This window comes from Hoplias malabaricus, chromosome 9 (assembly GCF_029633855.1).
Source record: "Hoplias malabaricus isolate fHopMal1 chromosome 9, fHopMal1.hap1, whole genome shotgun sequence".
NCBI classification, from domain to species: Eukaryota; Metazoa; Chordata; class Actinopteri; order Characiformes; family Erythrinidae; genus Hoplias; species Hoplias malabaricus.
Genome location: NC_089808.1, coordinates 43,741,985 through 43,751,497, shown reverse-complemented (window position 1 = coordinate 43,751,497; position 9,513 = coordinate 43,741,985). Strand labels below are relative to the sequence as shown.

Sequence of the window (9,513 nt, the reverse complement as noted above, 5' to 3'; positions counted from 1 at the left end):
TGCACCGACACGTGTTCAGTGAACACTTCTCTCTCATGCTATTATCTGTACATATCAAATGTAGTTCATTCAATGAAAAGAACAAAGGCTTACATCTATTAATGACTAAATAAAACACACTGAAACACATGACTGTTATAAACACAGCTAACAGTGTTTATAACCTTACTCACACACTTACACACTGTGACTTTAACATAATGTACTCCCAAACACTAGAGAATCACACAGAGAACAGAGGGAAACAGTTCTCAGTAAAACACTGCTGTTGTGGAAGGTGGAGACTCTTAACATTTTAAGGTGGAACTGGACCCCAGCCGGACACTCAGTGGAGATTAAACACAACTAAACACAACAAATGTCAGCGCTAACTCCTTTATTATTAGTGTTTCTGTGTGTTTATTATTACTGTGTTTAGTTTTCCGTTCCACCTTAAGTGTGTGTTTTGAAGATAAAAATGTTCTTTTGGACCGTTCTCAAAGTATTTAAAATTTAGAAAATATCAAAAAGGTCCAAAATACACCCTCCCTCTTCGGGGAGGCGTGTTTGTTACGGAAGAGTCGCAGACACCAGTCGAGTGAAGTTCAAAGCAAATCAAAGTATTTATTTAACAATACTGGATCCAGGAGAACAATACATCGAGAACAGTGTAATACCCCTCCCAAGTAAAGCTCTGACCTCTCAAGTTCTGACTCCGACAGTCATACCCCAAATGACGTAAACCCTGCTGGTGAGGCGTTTTCTGGCTGATTAGCGTATATTAATATGCATAATTTCACGTGTTAGTACTCAGCTCTTCACGTGCAAGATTCAGGTGCATGCCGTGACCCCGAAGACATTCGTTATCGACTAGGCTGACAATGGGCCTCTCCTCCCAGCACTCCTCTGCCGAGAGACTAAAATTTAGGGAGTCAGAAATGCACTTCAAGGTCAACAACATGCACCTACACTTCAGCCCTCCTGGGACAACACTATGATTGATGTCAGTGTGCTAAAAGCCTGGAGTGCACATCTGTTCAAGGTTAGACGTTAAGAATTAAGAATGTGTAAATATCACGTGAGTTAGTCGTGCAGGATCAAAAAATGTTTAACTACATGTGTAAGTAATACATAATGTAAATGCTGGTTAGTCATTCATATAAATGCATATAAGGTAGAAGATTTCACACAACAAGTATGTAGTTATAAATGCTAATTTAACTAATCATCATTTAAGGATATTTGTCCACAAACACAAAGTAATAAAATTGTTTCCCACGACAGTTTACAGTTTCCACTACATTTAAGGTGGAACTGAACAATGGATGAAGCAGCTGGTAAATTCATCATTACATTACATCACCTCTATCTTTCTTTCTTCTTTTCCGCTTTGGGGGTCTGTCTTTTTTACACAGTCACTGTGTTCATCGTTAATACGGTGTTAAAGTTACACTCAGTCAGAGCTCCTCCTCCCACCACAGGTAAATCTAACTCTGTGGAGCGAGGGCGGGAAAGATTAATGTTTATATATTAACTATAAACTTATGAAGTCGTGAGTTTGTTGTAATCTTTAGGATAATAAAATTAAAAGGTATTAGGTAGTTTCCCTAGTCTTTAGTGTTTCAGCTCTGAGCTCAGCGCCGCAGCACATCAACCCCCTGTGGGAGGGGCTGAGACTCCATTGGCTGCAGCACTGAATGACGGACAGATAACTCCAGCTGCTGATTGGCTCAATAAAAGTGACGACCAATGAGAGGCGCGTTCTCAGTTTAGGAGCGGTGGAGTATCCGCCCCTCTCTCCGGCTGAGGGAGAGCTGTGTAACTTCTGTTCGTCTCAAACAAATCATCGTCTTAACCGTCTCCCCTCAGAAATAAAACACCTCCCGTATCGGCTCCAAACAGAACACGGTTTTAATCCAAACACGGGCCGGTTAATGACCGTAAACACGTCCCCTCGCGCTCCAGCTCTGAATGAGACTCGTGGGAATGTGTGTGTGTGTGTGTGTGTGTATCGAACAGTCAGAAAGGAGAGTGTGTCTGCGCATGCGCGCTCTCACCCGGGGATTAACTCTGGCTGACTGGGGGAGACGTGTGTCTCCGCAGACCGGAGTAGTGGGCGTATCGAAAGGTCAGTGGGCGTGTCAAAAGGTGGGTGCGTTGACAGGAAGAGAGAGTCCCGAGAGTAGGTGGAACCACGCACTTGTGACTTCCGGAAATATAGTCTAAAGTATAAAAGATGTCTTCTGCTAAATGAGCAAATATAAACAGATATTTAATTATAGATATGTGTTGTTTTACTGTGGATATCTACTAATCATAGTTATTACATGACGTACATGACTAGTAGATATATTTCCTTGTTCTGAAATAACATTTACTACTTGTAGGATTCAGTGTTTCTAATGACATTGTAAAACTACTCTCAAATGCTAACTTTAAATAAGTAGGCTAACATTATTGTGTAGACATATAGAATAAAATAATGTATGTTTTTTAAGTGATATGTTTTGTTTTTAAGTTAATGAAATTTAGTTAGTTCTCCGATGAGATATTTCTGTGTTGGAATAGCATTGTACAGAGATGACAAGACAAAAATATAGTACAAATAATGTAAAGTAAAAATAGATACGGTGCAAAAAGTAAAATGTGCAACGTGCTAATAGATGTGTCATGGGTGTTAGAAACCCAGAGAAGGAATCTCCACATTTTGCTGCAGCTCCAGTGAAATTTATATCTGGCAGCAGTTCTGTTCTGTTTGAAAAACAATGAATACAATTTTAAATAAAAAAAAAATCATCATGTTTATTGTTAACAGTTGAGTGCCAGTGAGTAATGGCTAATAAACTTCGTTATGTAGTAACTGTATTAATACAAATGTGGACCACACTGAAATTCTGTCTCAATCATCCTTTTCTTTTAGTGATTTATAGAAAATAAACTCAAACTCACTGGTGTTCTCTTTCACAGAACCAAGTTACAATTTGTCATCATAGTGAGCTGCACCTTGAGGACTACAAAGCTGGGGACCAGTATCGCTGCCTATTTTGTACAACACAAATATTTCCACCTTGTGAAAGGCACAAGACTCTGACACACATTGAGAGTCACAGAAATCGTTCTGTGAGGCATGGACATTTTTTTCCAACTGATGATGTCACAAAGCTGCTTCACAGAATTCCAGTAAAGACAAAGTTTTGACATGAAATGTAAAAATGTAAATAATGTAAAAATCCCCCAGGAGAGTGAGGCCAGGGGCGACAGTGACACAGAGAAACTCCCTCAGAGCTGAGGAAGAACCCTTCAGAGGAACCAGGGCTCACACAGGGGACCTACCCTCCTCTGGTGAATCTACTGGTAACAGTTAGGAGTCGGTGAGAACTTCAGTGTAGGGGCAGCTCCGAGGCCAGTGGTGGTGACTGGAGCGTGGGCAGCTGGTCTGAAGAGTGGAGGAGGAGCTCCACAGTCATCCATCAGTGTCCAGTGACAGGTGGGGGTCGTTTACTCAGAAAAAGGTAGAGGGATGGAGTTAGTTGTGGTCTGTTTGGCTGAATGTAAAGCAGAGAATGTGAACATTTCCAGAGTGTGTCTAATGACTCCGGCAGATCTGACTATGACAGCTTTAACTAAAAGGAGAGGAACCAGAAGGACACACAGACGCGGGAGCATCCTGAAACACAGGCATCCCTCCGCTCCACCGTCAACAAACCTGAGTGATCGCATGAAGTGGCGGACGTCACCAGCGTCTCAGTTTACTATAATTCCCTGTGTCCATGGACCCCCTGGATCTGCCGCCTTTATCTATGGAGGAGCATTAACTACCAAAAGATAAACTAAACTAATGAGTTTTAGCCTAGGGACATCCAGCCTGTTCAGGTTGTGTCTCAGTGTGTCCAGCAAGTCCAGTCTGCACCTCAGTGCACCCAGCCTGTGCCTCAGTCCTTACTTACATTGGTGCATAGGCCACGGCAAAAGAAAATAGTGTCAATATTGTGCATTGTTTCTTTTAAAGAGAAACCTGCAACGACACATACACAGAGTCCATTCAAATGTTGAGAGGAACATCACAGCTCAGTCTCACTTAACAAGCCAATGCATCGACCCAGGAAGCGAGTCAATACTAGGTCCATGCATACCTATTGATGTTATAAAGAAGACGTGGGGCACTTCACACCAGGTCAGTTGTGAAATGGATATCTGCAATAGTGCAATTGATTTTAAACGAAGAAGTTGCCATCACTTAGAATCTGTTGATTATTGTGTATCTGACGCCCTACAAGAAAAGACTCTGACAGAAATGGTCCATCAGAAATGGTTTGGAGAGGACAGGAAAAAGCAGTGCTTACATCTTCAGAGAAATGCAGAAGAACACAGTATTGTTTTTGTATTACAGGTAGACCTTGGGGGGCTATCTTACACGTGCTATATATCAGTTTTTGAGCCAAAAGTGTCATTCTATAGCAAGTTGCAAAGAAGAACACCTGGCATTGCCCTGGTACCAAAACAAGAAGATTGTGTATTCACAAAGTAATCTGCAAATGGTATCTCTTTCAGACAAATAGAAACCTGTTTATAAAAGTACAGAGCACTGAGGTAGAGATGAACTTCCCTGATGATAATTTATCACCAACACTGGGGAAAGTGCCAATAATGATCATGGATCGGAAACAGAAAAAATCACACACCCACTCGTAAAAGCTGACCTAGAACAACTGGTGCTGTATATTTAAAAAAATAAAAATACAGCCTCCCTTTATCTAAAACTGAGTAAGTGAAACAAAACAGAATTCCTTAAGTGTCTTATCCCTGATGAAATGCATTGCAAGTGTTGCCCAGGAAACCTCTCAGTGAACCTCTACTCATCACCAACAAAGCTCAAACACTCTCAACTAATGGAGTAATTGAAGGTTGGTTTCGTTAAATGTATAAATAGAATTCTAACTTTTTTATGGAAGCTGCATGTAATGTTTAAATGTGCTGCTACAATTGTTTCAAATGTGTTGTAATTGCAGCGTGTCAACACCTTAAAAATGAAAGAAGTGTCCAGTGTGTGTTCTTACATATCGTCACCAGGAATGGATCAGTGGAGTGCATAACTTCAATGATTACGTTATTCTCAGTTTTAACTTCTGTTTTTTGCTTTGAATCTTTCTCCAGGTTTAGTTTGTCAGTCGTGCTGTTGTGTTTTCTTGCTGTTAAGTTTATTACTGTCTCCTCACAGTAAACTATGCCTTTTTTGTCTTTAGTGTCACACTGCAGTTGAAAGGGTTTTCAAAGCTCTCTCAGTGACCACTGGAACTTCTTACTCAAGCAGCACCAAAGTTCTCCCTGCAATACTTGCACTTTGAAGCATTAACAGATCACGAGTGTAACTTCTTCTGTATAAACTCTGGGCATCATCCACCAGTTGTTGTTATGGATCTACACGGGACAGGTGTTTGTAGTACGCTGGGTGGGTAAAAAAAACACTTGTATTTAATTTAAGTTGCTTTTACAAAGACCAAATTGTTAAAAGTGCAGTGAGCAGCCTTCCCACATTTCTTTGGAAAACTGACACATCCAGTGACCATGAAGCTTCCAACTGTTCTATTTATTTCTACAATGGACATTAGTTTTTATACATGTAATACGTGCAGTGTCTGAACTTGAAGAACCTCCTGTGGACTTTGAAGACCTGGTGGATGTGGAGTCTTTCTGGGATTCACTGAGTCTGGAAATCATAGCAATGCTCTGGTGAGAAGTAAGTTTAATTTGGAGATATTGGATGCTTACATAGATTCTTGTAATGTTTATCAGTTCATTTAAATGTACATTTATAGCATTTAGCAGATGCTCTTATTCAGAGCGACTTACAAATGTGCTTTAACTTAAAATTTCCAAAGTCAGCAGCGATAGACCTTTTTTTCAAGGTACATTTGAGTTTTTCTGACTGTTTGAGACTAAAACAAATGGGTAGAGAACCTCATTATTTTAACTGAGGGAAAAAGAAACTTGTTTCCACTCATTTTTCAACATGACAACTGTTGGTGAGTCGGTCAGGTTTCACAATTTTACACTTTTTCCAATAACACAGTAACACTATAGATTCATTTACAAAGTCTTTCAGACCTCATTAAGATCTGTTACAATGCGTCTGTAAGATATATCTCTTTACAGCTCGGTCATTCTGGACTCATCAAATGTCTTGTGTCTTGAGAAAATGTACAGTTGTCTCCTTCATTTTGTTGAAATTTGTAGAAAAAATGGCAGCATAGAGTCATTTTATACATGTACCTTTTCTTTATTTATTTTTGGGGCAGATGGAAGCCCCAGTCCATTTGCAGTCCACCCAGAGACTTCCATTTGTGGGCGCCATGGATTGGACAATTCACTAGAAAGGCTAACTTGGTCTTAAATACAGAATGGCAGAAAGTACACACACCGAGTCCTCATACTGCATCTGAACCTTCCATCACAGCGGAAAGACTTGAGGATGAGCTACTGACATTGAAGGTAAAAACATGATTCTTAATTGTGTGAATGTGTTTCTGTGTATAATCACCACCTGTGGGGTTTATTTGTAGAAATTCTTACATAACGTCATTTTTAAGGATGAAAATGAAGTTCTCTCTATATGATTTTGTCTGTTGAGTGATATATGCATCATATCTGTTCTCATGCGTGTGTAGGGCATCACTTTATATATTTAGCTGGTCATTACTTTGACACTGACATTACTGCAGAAATACATTTATACATTTATTTAGAGAAATACTTTTAATGCAGAAAGAGGAAATATAAAAACGAGCCTCTGTCCAAGCACTGTGTGTCATGAGCAGTGTGAGTAATTACAGTTTTAGGTTTGTGTTGGTATTTCGATGAATCATCTTTTCAAGTGATCCATAATTTTATTGAATTTAATTTGGTTAAATAACATAGGCCCGTCTTTAACCAGGACACACAGTTTTGGTTCAGAACTGCGTCTTCTGTCCCATGTAAACCACGCGCCTCACTTTGGATGTTGCCATGGTGCTGTGACGCATTTTTTACATTTTTATTTTTGATTAATAGGTAGCTGCTGTCAGACAGTTGTTCACATCATGAGCTTTGGATACAAAAGGATCCAAGATGGACCTCGTCATGAGACTGAGGCATGAAATGCAGAGTAGATCATCTCTTGTGACTAAATATTCCAGAAGATTTGGGGAGCATCAGGTACCTTTTTCTTTTTTTGTTGTTGTTTACTGATAACTTCCTAAACTGTCATCACATACTGAACATCTTCACATAAATAACATGAGTAATCCTAATATCTGTTTCATGTTGTTTTTAACTGGTGGTTGGGCTGTTATAATGTGCCCCTGTGATGTAGTGTACAGCATCAAGTTTCTTGTAAGAGCAGAAAGTCCAAGGGAAACACCTTCCGAATGTGACAGTTTATGACTTTACAAGGGGTCTAGCCAGTCATGCAGACCTCAGGCAGCCAGAGAACATACTATTTAGTCCTAATGAAGGTCACCTTCTAGCCCCCACAGAAGCTAATATAAGGGCAGCAGAAGAAGGGGAATTAAAAGTGCATTTGAAAGGGCTCAGGGAGAGGAAGACGCCAGCAGATTTAAACGGACACCCGTTGACTGGCTCCTCAGAGCATATTGTGCTCTACGATCATTTCCATGAGACAAACACCAAAGATCCACGAGACAAACTTAGAAAAATACAGATTGTGCCAGAATTATCTGGAAGAGTGAACTCTCAGAGCTGAAAAGCTATTTTCTCAAATGAGGAAAAACAACTACTTTTTAAATGTCATGAAGCCAACAAACCCCATTTTCCTCACGAGAAACCTGTTACAGCACTATAACAGTGACAGAAACAACAGGCTGTTAGCACAGCTCTCAAAACACCTGGGCAACACTCAGATTGATCTTGACGTGCGTGGCCAAGCAGTTTCAGGTGAAATAGTTCAAATATATTTTTAGGGGGCAGATGCATGGCTTTCAAGCTTCTTCAGTTATTAATAACTCTCTTGTACTTCACGTGAAAATACTCATACTGTACCCATAAGGTCAAATGAAGAAGATCTGGCTGTGACAGGCCTGAAGGATGTAACAGGAAACTGGGCATATGCTGGGAATGATCATTTAATAAAACAATGGAAAAAGAGGTGAGATGTGTATAATATATTTTTACACAGTGCTGATAGAAAAGAGCTGTATTAATAGTGTGAATGTTATTTCTCTGTCAACAGCTGTGATATGTACTGGACGTGCAGAAAGATTCCCCAGAACACATTCTGAATGTTTATTCCTCCACCCTGATGTGAGGAGATTTTCAGCAGCTAGGATTGGAGAACGAAGTTGAAGGAGCAGTGAGAATTAATGCAGCACAAACTCATTGAAATGAAATGAATGTTCATTGCCTCGATTGCAGTCTTGGGTTCTCTACAGATTCTAAATTGCTGTTTAAAGGTTATTGAGGAACTTGGGGAACTGCAGGTAATGTACACACTTTTAAAGAAAACAGTTGTAAAATGTGAATGTAATCAGCTTGTGTCTGTATAAAGATATTTGTTGTGATCTTAGGGCGTCAACGTCTGGGCATTCAACCCCTGTGTCACTGCATTTCCGGGGCGTGGCACTGCTGCATGACCCTGAGAGCTCATGGCGATCTACAACATCCAATGAACTCACAATTTAATCAGGCAGACGGTATAGGAAGCCAAGAGCTACTAGAAATATTTATAGGACATCATTTTTACCAAATGCTGTGGAGATAATGAATTCTTGAGGGAATTTTATTTATTTATTTATTTATATTTGTATATGGCTGTGGATGTTATTTGTGTTGTGAGCCATGAGTGATCGAAGATGAATTTCCACATTGTGGACAATAAAATTATTCAGTTCAATTCAATTCAATTCATCATGGATTCCTCCAGTTTGTACAGACCCAGTGGCACACCTCCCTGTGAGTTTACATTGTTGATTTTATTTGTCCACAGTAGGTTGTTGTAGATGCTTTTTACACGTACCATTTTACTGTAAGAGCTATAACCAGAGTTTTGTAGAATCAGGGCTAATGTGATATTAAATAATAGAATGTGGTACACCTGCACTCAGATCAGTGTAAAAATGATGTAGAGGTGTTTCCACTGCAGTTCTTGAAGCAGTAGCCTTTTGTAAAAGAAATAACTTAAAGTACAGACTTCGTTTTACTTCCTTCCTGGAGCAAGAGACACTGGAAGATTTGTGTGAGTTACTGCACTGTACAAAAGACTGTATGTAACATATTGTCAGTATGAAGTTCAGGATTGTGCCTCTGAGTCACTCTTTTGTGCACTTTTCTGGGACATATTACAGATATTACGGCCAAAGCTGAAACAGATTTTCTTTCTTGATTCACTCTGTGTGACTGGCCTCAGTGAAGTCAGATTCAATCGAGTGTAGAGTTTAAAAAATAAAAAATCCCTAAATGAATTGCTGTATGGTGGCTGTTTTAAACCGTACAGCTTTTTTCTTTTCTTTTTTTAATATTCTTTGTGGTGTTCTCGGGAGTGTA

The 9,513-nt window shown here is 39.7% G+C and overlaps 1 long non-coding RNA gene across 1 annotated transcript; it reads left to right on the top strand.

The window, feature by feature from the left end:
* The first annotated feature begins 6,283 nt into the window (after positions 1-6,283).
* On the top strand, positions 6,284-8,320 carry LOC136707140 (uncharacterized). Its single transcript, XR_010804199.1, has 4 exons — positions 6,284-6,468; positions 7,027-7,170; positions 8,021-8,119; positions 8,204-8,320. It is a non-coding gene; the product is annotated as an uncharacterized lncRNA (long non-coding RNA).
* Positions 8,321-9,513: the final 1,193 nt, after the last annotated feature.